At 38.0% G+C, this 15,418-nt stretch overlaps 1 protein-coding gene and 1 non-coding gene across 3 annotated transcripts in view; both read left to right on the top strand.

Annotated features, from left to right (window-relative positions):
- Positions 1 to 15,418, top strand: part of PARP8 (poly(ADP-ribose) polymerase family member 8) — a 189,722-nt gene that overhangs the window by 34,457 nt on the left and 139,847 nt on the right. The gene's annotated exons all lie outside the window — the stretch shown is intronic.
- On the top strand, positions 10,579 to 10,650 carry TRNAH-GUG (transfer RNA histidin (anticodon GUG)). The gene has a single exon. It is a non-coding gene; the product is annotated as a tRNA-His (tRNA).

Here is a 15,418-nt window from a genome sequence, read left to right on the forward strand (position 1 = left end):
CACTGTTTTTCTCACCTCCAAAGGATGGCAAGATGGGCAGCTGGGGCCATAGTGACAGCTAACGTAGGGACAGTAATCTTTGTTCTGTTTCCTGATTCAGCTCTTTCTCCTGTTCTTGGAGTTGTTGTTAGGTGCCTTTGAGCTGGTTCCAGTTCATAGCAACCTCATGTACAACAGAATGAAACAGTGCCTGGTCCTGTGGCATCCTCACAATCGTTGCTATGTTAAAGCCCATTGTTGCAGCCACTGTGTCAGTCCATCTCCTTGAGGGTCTTCCTCTTTTTTGCTGACCCTCTAATCATAATGCCGTCCTGCAGGGACTGGTTCCTTCTGATAACATGTACAGAGTACGTGAGACGAAGTCTCGCCATCCTCCTTTCTAAGGAGCATTCCGGCTGAACTTCTTCCAAGACAGATTTGTTCTTTCTTCTGGCAGTCCATGATATAGTCAATATTCTTCATCAACACTGTAATTCAAAGGCATCAGTTCTTCTTCAGTCTTCCTTATTCATCATCCAGCTTTTGGGTGCATATGAAACGATTGAAAACAACATGACTTGGGTCAGGTACACCTTAGTCTTCAAAGTGACATCTTTGCTTTTTAATACTTTAAAGAGGTCTTTTGTAGCAGATTTGCCCAAATATAATGTGTCCTTTAATTTCTTCATAGTTGTTACTTGAAATGTTCTCTGTCCTTCCACCGCCTTCCGTATTTATCCTCCTCAAACTTATTTCTCCACTTCCCTACAGATGACATTACATTAAAATTCACATAAAAATTAGTAACCGACAGATAACAACTGTTTTTATTTTTTGCCAGATGCCTACAACTCTTTGTCTTTGCTCATCCTGTCTTCTTTCATCTTCATTCAATGTCATTGTCAAGGAGTCTGGCGTAACGCCTCCTTTGTGTCACCTGGTGCCTGTCCTTTCCATGATTTATTTCCCTTTCATCACCTTTTCACTAACACCTATCTGTGTTAAAAAAAAAAAAAAAGCAAACAAAAACTCTCTTGTTTGCCCCTTTTTTTTTAATTTGCCCCTGCTTTCCTGTCCTTTAAAGCCAAGCTCTGTAACATTGTGTTGTTCTTTACACCCTTTGCATTCCATTTTCCATTCAGCCCATTGAATCAGACATGACCTCCAGTACTTCACTGAAGCAGCTCTTATTTTACTTGGATGTATGTAGCCCTTGCTGCGATTTCCTGCTTTCGGAAATGCTCTTCGCCCTTGGCCTGTGTGATGGGACTCCTGGTTTGTGCCTCGCATCTCTGACTGCTGTATTCCTTTTATGGACGCCACTTCCTCTTATAATCCCTTAAATGCTAATGTACTTTAATGTTCCTTCCTGTGCTCCCATCTTTACCCACTGGACAAACTCCGAGAAACCTCTGTCACCTTCCTTGTATTCAGATACAAATTGTTATCATGTCTCAGAGATCTCCTGAATTCCTGACCCTTTGTTTTTTAACTCTGTTGTTTTTCTGTAAGGTGGTTCAGCCCAGATCTAGATTTATGTTCTCTATATCTACCTGCTTACTGTACATCACAACCTAGATATTTTAAGAATCCTCAAAGTCATTATATTAAAAATGAAACTCATCTCCTACCCTCCTTCTAAGTTTCTCACCCATATTTAAAAAAAAAAAAAAAAAAAATTTTTTTTTTTTTTTTTTAATTTACCCATGTCAAAAACCTAGGTGGCATCCAAGGCGCCTTTGTCTCTCATATCTACAGTTAGTCACCACATTCTTATTTATTTTACCTTCTTAATATCAATCAAACCTAGTGCCTAATTTCCATCCCATCTGCCTCTACCTTCCTTCTGGTCACCAACATTTCTTACTTTGTTCTAAAAGCCATTTTTCAAATTCGTTTCCCTTCTTTTGGTCCTTATTTGACCCATAGCAAAGTGATCTTTTAGTATAAATCTGATCACATTACTTCCTCCTTTTCAAGCCCTTCCTAGTTTCTCTACTGACCACAGAGTGAAATCTAAACTCTTCACCAAGCCATTCAAAAGTGCCTTGTGATGTAGCATCTCTTGATCTCCCCAGCTGTATCTCACCAATACCCACCACTTTTATTTTTAATGTTAATTTGTACTTTGCATATTTACTCCTGTTTGTTCTTGAGATTTCAGTTTAGATGCCGTTTCCTCTAAAAAATCTTCCTCGGGACCCTCACAATTAGATTGAACGTCTTTCCAAGATGCAACCTTAGCCCTTGATACTTGGTCATATGGGGATAGAGATCACATGATTCAAACTCCCTGTTTATGGCTCTTTGTAGCTCCCTAAAGGCAAGAATAGTGCCTTTTCTACTTTGAATCATGCCTGACTTAAAGAAGGTACTCAATAAACACTTTTGATTGAATGAACGAATGCTCTTGGGACCTAATGAGACAGGCCTACTGATGTAGGGTATTTTCTTTGTCCCCATAATTCCTTTTTTCTTCCTTTGGCTCGTAAGAATTAATACTCTTTATCTCTCTAATTTTAAGACTTAGCTTAAGTTGTCTTTCTTCTTCTTAGTCATTCCCCTATCTTAAATGCCTTTACTGTACCCCCGACACCCTATGTTTATTTGCCATACCACTTAAAGCAATAATTTATAATTACTGATTTTCTTACCTGTATTCACCTCTTGACTTTAAATCATTTGAAGCAGGACTTTATAGTGTTCTTATCTTTGTTTTTATACGCTTCTCCCAAGAAAAGAGGAACTCTTAAAATATTTAATGTAAAGGTGTTGGGGAGTAGCCACAGAATTCTTCGTATAAGTTCAACACAGGGGTTCTTAAAGACAGTTTTCAAACTAAATGCCTTTGGTAGATTATAAGCCAAGTTATCAGTTGATTATAAGAGGATGGAGAATTTTAACTGCTTTTTGACTTGCATTTATTTATTTATTACAACCGACTATAGATTCCCCTAGATTTTTAAATGGCCTGTCTCAAATAAAATTTGAATGAGCATGGGAAGCAGCTGTTATGGTCCAATATTTTCTCATCTTTTATTCCATTCACTTAACAGTAGTCATAGAATGAATTACATTAGCCAGCATTTTGGATCTAAGCCGTGTTCTGAAGCCATTAGGAAATTAAGTCTGTCCAGGTGTTGCTCATCGTGCTGTGATTGTTTTAGGAGACCAGAACTTATTTCAAAGATAGAACAGAAGTACATTTATAGAAGAACACGTTCAAAGTCTAGGGTAATACAGAATTCTAAGCATTTTTGGTTTATTATATTTACATCTACACTGCTCCTGGTTTTTACGAAGCTATGCATTATTGTCGTTAGGTGCCATCAAGTTGATTTCAACTTGTACTGACTGTACACACAACAGAACGAACCACTGCCTGGTCCTGTGTCATCCTCACAGTTGTTGCTATGTTTGAGCCCATTGTTGTAGCCACTGTGTCAGTCCATCTTGTTGAGGGTCTTCTTCTTTTTCACTGACCTTCTATCAAGCATGATGTCCTTTCTGACCCCTCCTGATAACATATTCAAAGTATGTGAGATAAAGTCTCGCCATCCTCACTTCTAAGGAGCCTTTGGGCTTTACGATTTCCAAGACAGATTTGTTCATTCTTTTGGCAGTTCGTGGTATATTCATTTTATTCTTTGCCAGCACCATAATTCAAATGTATGAATTCTTTGGTCTTCCTTATTTATAAGGAAACTATGCACAACTTATTCTAAAAAAAAAATCTTGACAATACAGAAGGGTATGAAGAAGAAAGTAAAAATCACTTATAATTTTCAGAACCCAAAGATAATATATTAATAGTCTGATACACATTTCCTTTCAACCTTTTTTCTGTATCCACATGCGCACATACACATATATGCACACTTGTTCTCTCTCTTACTTTCAAGTTTTTATTTATTATGTAAAAGAAGGATTATGCTAAACTCCTAGATGTGTGTTGCAAGTAGCCTTTCTCCCTTAAAAATATTGTTACAAATGGATAAATTATGGTATATTCACACAATGGAATACTATGCATCTATAAAGAACAATGATGAATCTATGAAACATTTCATAACATGGAGGAACCTGGAAGGCATTATGCTGAGTGAAATTAGTCAGATGCAAAAGGACAAATATTGTATAAGACCACTATTATAAGATCTTGGCTTTCAGCAGGCAAGGTTGTGTCATCTGCCTATCACAGGTTGTTAACGAGCCTTCCTCCAGTCCTGATGCCACATTCTTCTTCATCTAGTCCAGCTTCTCAGATTATTTGCTCAGCATACATATTGAATAAGTACTGCAAAAGGATAACAACCCTGACACACACCTTTCCTAACTTTAAACCACACAGTATCTGTCTTAGTTATCTAGTGCTGCTGTAACAGAAATACCACAAGTGGATGACTTTAAGAAAGAGAAATTTATTTTCTCACAGTCTAGTAGGTTAGAAGTCCAAATTCAGGGCATCAGCTCTAGGGGAAAGCTTTCTCTCTCTGTTGGTTCTGGAGGAAGTCTTTGTCCTCAATCTTCCCCTGGTCAAGGAGCTTCTCAGGCACAGGGACCCCATGTCCAGAGGACGTGCTCTGCTCCTGGTGCTGCTTTCTTGGTGGTTTGAGGTCCCCAACTCTCTACTTGCATCCCTTTCCTTTTATCTCTTGAAAGATAAAAGGTGGTGCAGGCCACATCCCAGGGAAATTCCCTTTACATCGGATCAGATATGCAACCTGGTAAGGGTATTACAATCCTGCCCTAATTCTGTTAACATAAAATTACAATCACAAACTAGAGGACAGCCACAGAATACTGGGAATCATGGCCTAACCAAGTTGATGTACACATTTTTGGGGGGGACATCATTCAATCCATGACAGTATCCCCTTGTTCTGTTCGAATGATTATCTTTTGGTCTGTGTACAGGTTCCGCATGAGCACAATTAAGTGTTCTAGAATTCTCATTCTTCGCAGTGTTATCCATAATTTGTTATGATTCACACAGTGGAATGCCTTTGCATAGTCAGTAAAACACAGGTAAACATCTTTTGGTGGTGTAGTGGTTCTACGGCTGCTGGCTAAAAGGTCGGCAGTTCCAATCTGCCAGGCGCTCCTTGGAAACTCTACAGGGCAGTTCTACTCTGTCCTATAGGGTCGCTATGAGTCGGAATTGACTGGACACAGTGGGAAAACATCTTTCTGATATTCTCTGCTTTCAGCCAATATCCATCTGACATCAACAGTGATGTCACTCATTATACACCCTGTTCTGAATTGGCTTGAATTTCTGGCAGTTCCCTGTGGATGTACTGCTACGGGCATTTCTGAATGATCTTCAGCAAAATTTTATTTGTGTATAATATTAATGATATTGTTCCATAATTTCCCCATTCTGTTGGATCACCTTTCTTTGGAATGGCACAAATATGGATCTCTTCCAGTTGGTTGGCTAGGTAGCTGTCTTCCAAATTTCTTGGCATAGATGAGTGAGCACCTCCAGCGCTGCATCTGTTTGTTGAAACACCTCAGTTGGTATTTCATCAATTCCTGCATCCTTGTTTTTCACCTTCAGTGCAGCTTGGATTTCTTCTTCACAACCATCAGTTCTTTATCATATGCTAATCTCCTGAAATGGTTGAACATAGACCAGTTCTTTTTGGTACAGTGACTCTGTGTATTGCTTCCATCTTCTTTTGATGCTTCCTGCAGTGTTCAGTATTTTCCCCATCGGATCCTTCAGAATTGCAACTTGAGGCTTGAATTTTTTCTTCAGTTTTTGGAGCTTGAGAAATGGCAAGCAAATTCTTCTCTTTCTTCTTGAGCCGTCTTTTGAAATCTCCTGTTCAGCTCTTTTGCTTCATCGTTTCTTCCATTTGCTTTAGCTTATCTACGTTTAAGAGCAAGTTTCAGAGTCTCTTCTGACATCCATTTTGGTCTTTCCTTTCTTTCCTGTCTTTTCAGTGACCTTTTGCTGTCTTCATATGTATTGTCCTTGATGTCATCCCACAGCTTATCTGGTCTTCGGTCATACGTGTTCAGTCTATTAGCGCATCTAGCCTATTCTTGTGGGATACTCTGAAGGTCATATTTTGGCTCTTGCACACTTGTTTTAACTTTGTTCAGCTTCAGCTGAATTTGCATATGAGCAGTTGATGGTCTGTTCACTAGTCAGCCCCTGTCCTTGTTGTGATTCATGATATTGAGCCTTTTCATTGTATTTTTTCCAGAGATGGAGTCGATTTGATTTCTGTGTATTCTATCTGGTGAGGTTCACATGTGTAGTCACCTTTTATGTTGGTGAAAGAAGATGAAATCATTGGTCTTGCAAAACTCTATCATGCAATCTCTGGCATTGTTTCTATCACTAAGGCCATATTTTCCAACTACAGATCCTTCTTTGTTTCCAACTTTTGCATTCCAATCTCCGGTAAAAAAAAGTGCATCTTCCTTATATGTTTGATCAATTTCAGACTGCAGAAGTTGGTAAAAATCTTCAGTTTTCTCACCTTTGCATTTCTCACCTTTGTGTACATTTGAATAATAGTACTAACTGGTCGTCCTTGTAGGCATATGGATATTATCCTATCACTGGCAGTGTTGTATTTAAGGATAGATCTTGAAATGTTGTTTTTCGGGTTTAAAACAACACCATTTCTCTTCAACATTTGTCATTCCCAGCATAGTAGACCATACTATTGTCTGATTCAGAATGGCTTTACCAGTCCATTTCAGCTCACTAATACCTGGGATATCCATCTGTATGTGTTCCATTTCATTTTTGAAGACTTTCAATTTCCCTAGATTCATACTTTGTATATTCTACGTTCCAGTTATTAATGGATGCTTGCAGCTGTTTCTTCTCATTTTGAGTCATGCCACATCAACAAGTGAATGTCCCAAAACCTTGACTCCATCTAAGTCATTAAGGAGCCCATCTTCTAGGGGTATATCAGGCAGTGTTCTGCTGCTATGCATAAGGTTTTCACTTGCTAATTCTTTTCAGAAGTAGACTGCCAGGTCCTTCCTGATCTTAGTCTGGAAGCTCCGCTGAAACCTCCCCACCATGGGTGACCCTGCTGGTATTTGAACTACTGGTGGCATAGCTTCTAGCATCTCAGCAATACGCCAGCAACTACAGCACGACAAACCGTTGCCGTGGTGGCACTTAACAATAGCCATAAATAATTGTCTGTAACTCCTTTGTATGGGTGAACCTGTTTGGGAACATTTCTTTTGCTCCCAGTATCTGTCAGTAAATAAGGATCCTTGTATTTACATTTTTTGCAAGTGTCTATTCGCTCATGGAGCTCTGGTGGTGCAGTGTTTAAGAGCTCAGCAGCTAACCAAGAGGTCTGCAGTTCGAATCCACCAGCCACCCTTTGGAAATCCTATGGGGCAGTTTTACTCTGCCCTATAGATTCTTTATGAGTTGGAATTGACTAGATGGCAGTGTCTTTGGTTTTTCTTTTTCTTTTTGGTTATTTACTCATAATATATTCTTACCCAACCCAGTAACCTAGTGCCCTTGAGTCGATTCCAACTCATAGCAACCTTATGGGACGGAGTAGAACTGCCCCATAGAGTTTCCAAGGAGCGCCTGGCAGATTCGAACTGCCGACACTTTGGTTAGCAGCCGTACTCTTAGACATGAAAGTTCTGAGCCATTTGTCACATGTTGTGAAGTTTCCTCTATGAAAGCAACATCAATTTACACTCCCACGAGCACTTTCATAACTTAGCTCATCCATGATATTAGAATTCTTTTCAGTTTTTGCCAATTTCATGTATACAATGTTGAATCTCATTATAGATTTAATTTGCAATTATTAATAATGAGTTTGAATATCTTTTCATGTTTATTTTATTCTCCTGATATAAATTCGATGATTTATGACATTTTAGGTAGGGTGGGTTCTTCAAGAATATCAGTTTTAACTAAAAGCTTCACAGTATAGCCTGAGATAATACTCCCTCTCTGGAAACTGGAACCACGTATACATGGTTATGTAGACTCTGTGGAGCAAGCAGCACTCAAGTGTAGACTAAAAATGGAATAAGAATATTGCATTGTGGCAACTCCTTTGCCAATAATACTGAGTTGTCATTGCTTATGTGGGCCTGAGCTATAAGTGGGACATGACTTCATGCAGCACCCCCAGTGTGTAGAAAATGGAGAAAGTATCAACCTGGGCCAGGCTCATGCCTGGTTATTTAGGCCTCCTAAAGTAGTGAACTAGGTTGAAAATGATTGTTGGAGTCTGACCAGTTTAGCTAATTGAACGCTTATTGACACATTTCATAAAAGCAAATGGGTAGGTTTTGTAACTTACAGTAATAATGTGCACTAATGAACTAATGATCGTTATTGTCAATAAAAGACTAAACACATTTGTATAAGCCATTCTTTTATTTTTTTAAAAAGAGTCATAAATGTGTTCATTTTTTTCCCTTTGGTCAGTGTTCAAATTTTTTTTTTTAAATTTCTGTATCCTTCTTACACTGTATAGTTTAAAAAAAATAGTAATTGAATATTTCTAAACTTTTTAGGAGATAAGGAATTATTATTTCCCAAATCTCCACAAATTGATTTACTCTTGAGTATTCAAAATTCAGGCTTTAGTGTACTTGAGCAATGTTTTGGTGATTTAGAATTCCTGTGGGAATTACAAATTTCAAAAATTGTGGCTTTGGTGAATCCAAGGTAATGTTCTACTATGACATTACCTTGATCTATGTCAGTTGAATTTAGTATTTAGTTTTGAACAAGAACTTGATTTAGATGAAAGAAATACATGCTCTTTATTGTTATGAATTATGTAAATGTTTTACTTAAGTCTGTAAATCAACACTTAGAATAATTTAATCCTTTATAAAGGAGAGAAGATTGTGTTTAAATGAGGAAATGAGAAACAGTTATTTCTAATTTGTTTCAGATATATAATGTAGTTAGGGTTTGGGGACAGCCAGGTTATACTGTTCCTTCTGTGACTTATTCCTTCCCTAGTTTATAGTTACTTTTTTGGACTGTTGGGTCTGCCTTGTTTTACACAGCAAGAAGGACACAAATTAAATCAGAATTGTTTAAAGCTTTACTGAAACCTGTTGCTGCTGAGTTGATTCTGACTCATGATGACCCCATGTGCACCAGGGTAGAACTGTGCTGCATAGAGTTTTTAATGGATGATTTTTTGGAAGTAGATGGCTAAGCTTTTCTTACAAGGTGCCTCTGGGTGGACTCGAACCACCAAACTTTGAGTTAGCAGCTGAATGCCTTAACCATTGCACCACTCAGGGACTCTTAAGCTTTACCTGGAGGAAAACTTAAAGTTTGATTCTAAGATTGAGTTAAACTTGAGTAACTGAAAAGTTGTCCCACATTTTAAATTAAACTTGTGCATCCAAGGTACCATATCTCCCCTCCCCCTGCAAGCTACCGTATTTTAATGGTTGTGAATATGTACATTAAATTTCTTGATCAGCCTCCTGGAATCTTCAGCTCGAAAGGATGAAAACTATGAGGCAGCTATTATTATATAAAAACAAAGCAGTGACCCTATTTCATCCACTAGTTTCTTTTTGTCTTTTCCTCTATAGCCATGTCTCTACCACTTTATCCCCATTTACTGTTTAACTCACTGAAATTTGTCCTCTGCTCTCACGACTCTAATTGGTCACTTTCTGCTTTGTGTCTTTTGCAGTCTGATTCCCTTGACTCTACTAACATCAGTCTTAGATCTGTTCCCCCCGCCATCACTTCTTTTCAGGAATCTAGATTAGTATTTCTTCATCTTAATTCTGTTGCTCCTTTCTTAATTTACTCTGTATATGGCTTTCTGAATTTTTCTTTTGCCTTCCTAGCTATCAGCCCCTGAGGCTTTAAGCATCTAATCTCTTTACCCTTGGATTTACTGCCCTCGGCTTGGGTGTTCTTATTCTCCTTTATTACAGTATGACACAGGCCTGCCACTGTAACCGTGACTCAGTTAGGGCATTAAGAAGAATGGATCTGAAAACCCGTTCTAGAGTTTTTGGAAAGTTATTGAATAGAATGTCAGAATCTTATCTGGAAATCATTGCTCTTTTTTTATTTCAATTCTTTGCTGACGGTATTTTAAAGAAGAAACTCTGTACTCCAATCAAGATGTTAATACCTAAAGTAAATAAATAAAAAGCCTTGTTGAATTGAGGAGTCGGGGCGGGGGGCGGTGGCAGCAAAGTTATTTGTGTTTTTTTCTTAATATCTATGTTGGTGGTAATGTTGGTGGTAATAGACAGTGAATATTCAAAGCTGTATCTTATTCTCATTTTTCATCAGTGAAGTACTGTATTAGCACATGTGTTCTAATCTTCTGTCTCTTAGGACCAAGGAGCCCTGGTGGCACAGTGGTTAAGAGCTCAGTGGCTACCAGTTTTACTAGTAATGAAAATAATCTCTACATTGGACCAGGGAAACTTCCTTCTTCCTCTCCCTTGTACCCCTCAAGTGTCACTCAGGAGAGCCTTCTCTGTCTCTCTCTCTGACTTTGTGATTAGGCCACATCCCCCGTTAGAGGTTTCTCATCATATTACAACTGCAGTTTTACACATTTACGTGTGACTTTGTGGCATGCCGTGATCGTACAGTGGTTAATACTCTGCATTGTGGCTGCAGCAACCTTGGTTCAAATCCAAGTCATGGCAGTGTCATGGTGCCTACCTTGGCTGAACCTGGTGTATCTTTGGGAAACCCTGGTGGTGTAGTGCTTAAGAGCTACAGCTGCTTAACCAAAAGGTTGACAGTTTGAATCTACCAGGCGCTCCTTGTAAACCCTATGCGTCAGCTCTACGCTGTTCTTTATGGTCACTATGAGTCAGAATTGACTAGATGGCAATGGGTTTTTGTTTTTTTATTGGTTAAAGTCTAATTTCATTCTCTGGATCATGATCTCTAGGAGGACTTTTGGTGTCATGTCTGCATTGGCTCACCATTCTCCAGGGCCTAGCACAATGCCTGGTACACAGTAGGTGTTCAAGGTATATTTCCTGAGTGTAAGTGAATACATGAGTTGGTGCTTCATGCTTAAATTGGAGGTTTATGTAAGAGAACCTCAGAATACATACAAAATGTGTAAAATGTTTACTAATTGTTGTATTCATCCACCACTACAGCAGACATAGGCACTAGGGAAACAAAGACAAGTAAAACATGGCCCTTGCACTTGAAGGATCCATGTTAATCTAAAGCTACTCCTGTTGTTTTCAGGGCTTTCTGAGAATTCTAGAGCATCTGTGAATATTACAATTCAAATTAATTGTCTCCAGCAGGTTCTTAACAGCTCTTCTAACCTTTAACATCTTTTCACTTCCCATTGCTGTGGTGAAATGACCCTTGGCCTTATATGAAGTCAGAAATTATACCTGAGAGTTTTATAAACAGCAGAATCCCTATGTAAATGGGATGATACATTCTTTTTTCCCCCCACAGTGCAGTGATGAGCAGCAAAAAGGCCAGAAACAATTAACCAATCAAAGAATAATCAGTCTCTTATTCTATTGAGACATTCATTTTATCCCTTCTTGAATGGAAGGAAAACCCATTGCAGAAACTAAAAGGAAAATAGAAAGAAACATCTCAAAAGGAAGCTACACAGTCAAGGGTTCCCTGAAAGGAATCAGGAAATGACAAGGATTAGAAGGGAGGTGGTTTGTAAGATGTGTTTGCCAGGGAGATCTTTAACTTCTCACTAGCAAGTTAAAAATGTACCAAGTAAATGTATTCAAGATATGTTACTCCCACCCTGGGGAAGAGTTAAAGCAGGATTTTCCTAAGTTTCACAGGAAACAAATGAACAAAGTTTCTTTGAAAAAAATTCCACCTTTGCCCCAAAGAACTTTGGCGAGAAGACATTTTTCTGCAGTCCTTTGTTCAGGAAACAAGGACATGGTGATGTCTCTGGTTATTGGATGTAGTGCTGGTAGAGGATGGAGCCTGCTTCAGAGCCATACTAATGTAATTTCCATACAGGAAGGGCATGTTTGTCTTACTTTCCTTTGACTCTATCCCTGCCTGTAACATGGCATGGCACAGAGTTAGTGCTGAGTAAGTACGTGTTAAATGACCGACTGAATCAGTGGAAGACTGAGAAGACCCTACAGCACTGGAGCATGGGAAGGATTATGGGGTTTGTTGACCCTTTGATTCCTCCCTTGCTAGTAAGCTTATTACCTAAAGAACTTGGATCTTAGCAGAATTGGAATCTTAGTACTAAGAGTTATTTTAAACTACCATTTTCAAAATGTTTGTACCTACATTATTCATATAATCCCATTTCTTTAGCTGCCTGAGTTTCCCAGCCTGCTCAAGAGCAGATTAGTGTAAAGAGGTATTCAGATCAGAGCAATGTGTATTCAGCCATTTTCATTAAAGCATCCTTACCTGTCTAGGACTACTCCCACATGCTGTTGTAGATAGACTATTGTGGGTCAGCCAAATTATAGTGCCATCTATATTATCAATATGATAAAAAAGAAAAAAGATATTATGTATTAAATCTCAAACCTTAATGGGCATAGGAATCAGTTGGGCATCTGTTGAAATGCAGATTTAGATTTAGTAAGTCTGGGATGGGACAGGATTGTATATCTTTAATATACACCTAGGTGAACTGATGCTGCCAGGTAGACCATATTTTGAGTGGTAGCAAGTTGTTGGAACATTAGAGGTCTTTGGATATAGCTAAGACCTCTCACTGGTTCTTTCTGACTGATTACATATTTGGGAGGATAACATTAGAGGGCAGTGATGGTTCAGTGGTAGAAATCTCACCTCCCAAGCGGGAGACCCAAGTTCAGTTCCCCGCCAATGCATCTCAAGCTCAGTCTGTCATTGGAGGCTTGTGTGTTGCTATGATGCTGAACAGGGTTTAGAGGAACTTCCAGACTAAGACAGACCAGGAAGAAAAGCCTGGCGATCTACTTCTAAAAATCAGTCACTGAAAAACCCCACGAATTGTGCAATGGGCTTACCATGAGTTGGGCTGACTTGAGGGCAGCTAACAACTAGATAACATCGGTCAGTTATGTCTGGCCCTTTTTGTCACCCATTGGATAAATTTAAAATTGCATTCACATGGAGAAAGACAGATAGCATGACTCATTGAAAACCAAACTAAATACAAATCCATTTCTGAAAGTTCAGTTGTAGACATTGTGGTGAGACAAACAAGTGTTTCTTGTTCAAGATCGAGAAAATAGTGAGATTGGGACTTAACACACAAGGTCTTAAGCCATGAACATTTGTCTTCTTTCTACTATACCATGGGCCAGATGTGCCACAATCAGCTTCCAGGAAAAAAAATTGCACTGGCTTATGAGTGAAAAGAGCTGGTTTTTATTATTATTATTTTCTAATCTGTTGCCACTGTGCTGAAAAGAGAACTTTATATGGTTTTCCTCTTTAAAATTCTTCGAGAGGATAAAGCTTTTTTCAAGTTCCACCTATTAACTATTCTGTAGATAACTTCATTCGCAATGGGAGACAAGATAAACTTGCACATAAAAACTTTTTTTCTTAAGTAGCCTGTGGTTCCCAAACATAAATTTCCGTTTTGCTCTTCTTTAATGCAGTGAAATTGGAGACTTAATTTGATGAACTGCAGGAAAATAAACATAATGTCATCTAAATTTACTAAATAACTCTTTAAGGCAGATATTTAAATTAGTGAAAATTGGAATATGTGTTTGATTTTCTCTTATTTTAACTGTTTGCAGCCTCTTGACTATTGCTTATATGCTACAACTGAATATTTAAATCGGGGGGGGGATCGTTTTTCAAAATTATGTTTCCTTCCCCTGAATACAGTGTTAAATTAATGTAGAAATGCTAATTCAGCTACTGTTTCTTAAACTTCTGAGTCTGTTTTTTTTTTTTTTTTTAAATGTGGCAGCAGTCTCTCAGGATAATCATTGGCTTTAGTAATTCTCATACTCATACTTTAAAGTAGCTTCTAGATAACCCTCCAAGTAGCACTCCATATCCATCTGAGTACTCATTAAAACACTTTCTGTTGGTTTTGGAGTTCCTGAATTTCTTTATCTGAGACAATGGAAGTTCCCCAGATTATGCCTTGGGGAATTTCTTATGTTAGAATTTATATGCAAGTCTTACATTATTTGAATAACCACATTCTAATTTAAATATGATTTTTCTATCATTTACTTTTAATGACTAACATGGATGCAAGTGACAGATTTTTAATTTTGGAGTTCATTTAACCTTCCACAGATTGAGCATTTGACAGCCTATGTTGTTGTCCCCTTCCCTGCACTTTTTTTCTTAGGAAAAGGGTGAGATGGAACGTGTTTTATATAGGTATCTTAATAGAAGGCTGTTGTAGTAGTGGCTATAAGGATGGGACTATTTGGATGAATTTAAAAGATATTTAGTGGCTGAATCAGCAGGGTCTGGTGTTGACTGGATGTGTGGGGTATGGATCAAGGGGAAGCCACTGTGAATTTAGTTACCGGGGCATAAAGCTTTTAATCCTGCTAACAAAAAGAATGTGTTTTGTATCTGAGGAAACCCTGGTGGTATAGTGGTTAAGTGCTACGGCTGCTAACCAAAGGGTTGGCAGTTAAAATCGGCCAGGTGCTCCTTGGAAACTCTATGGGGCAGTTCTACTCTGTCCTATAGGGTCGCTATGAGTCAGAATCAACTCGATGGCACTGGGTTTGGTTTTTTTTTTTTTTTTTGTATTTGAATTCCCCTCATAAATATTAATTTGCTTTTTTTTGGCATAGTTTGTGTAAGTGGGGGTATAATATATGTGACATTAACGTTATACAACTACATTTACAGTTTCAATGATCATTTTAGAAGCAACTTTTGTTAATAAGATTCGTTCTTCTAAAATTTTGAAGATTTTTGAGGCTGCCAAAGTGGTAAAGTTAACTTGAAAAAAACCATTTAAAGCCTTTATTCATTAATAACTCCAAAATAAACTGTTCACCCTGATGGACAGATATAACTGCATCCTAGGAAGATCTTGTCTTGCTCAAGGGACTTCAGATAAGGTACATGTGGAGGTTTTTTTTTTTTTGGTTAGTAATATGGTTATGCATAAGGATTTAGAACTTTTTCCTTTCTTATTTAGAAAGCACAAACCTTTTGTGTCATAATTTTATTTTTTAAAAAATTCAAGAATTTGACCTTGTTCTTAAAGCTCTGACTCATGAAAATAATGAGTGTAATTTCAGAGTTGTGATTGTTTTAGTTCGGAAATATAAAACAATATTTTTTTCTTGTTTTGGCAAGTGACCTTTTTAATAAAATGATACGCAGGTTTTCTGCTTTTAGGGACTAATTGAAGAATATGTAATTTGAAACCTGATGACAATATATTCATTGTGCAATTTATGTAAGTGTTCCTAAATTTGGTTCTTTTCTTACTGAACTTTTTTTAAATTGTGC

This window comes from Elephas maximus, chromosome 2 (assembly GCF_024166365.1).
Source record: "Elephas maximus indicus isolate mEleMax1 chromosome 2, mEleMax1 primary haplotype, whole genome shotgun sequence".
NCBI classification, from domain to species: Eukaryota; Metazoa; Chordata; class Mammalia; order Proboscidea; family Elephantidae; genus Elephas; species Elephas maximus.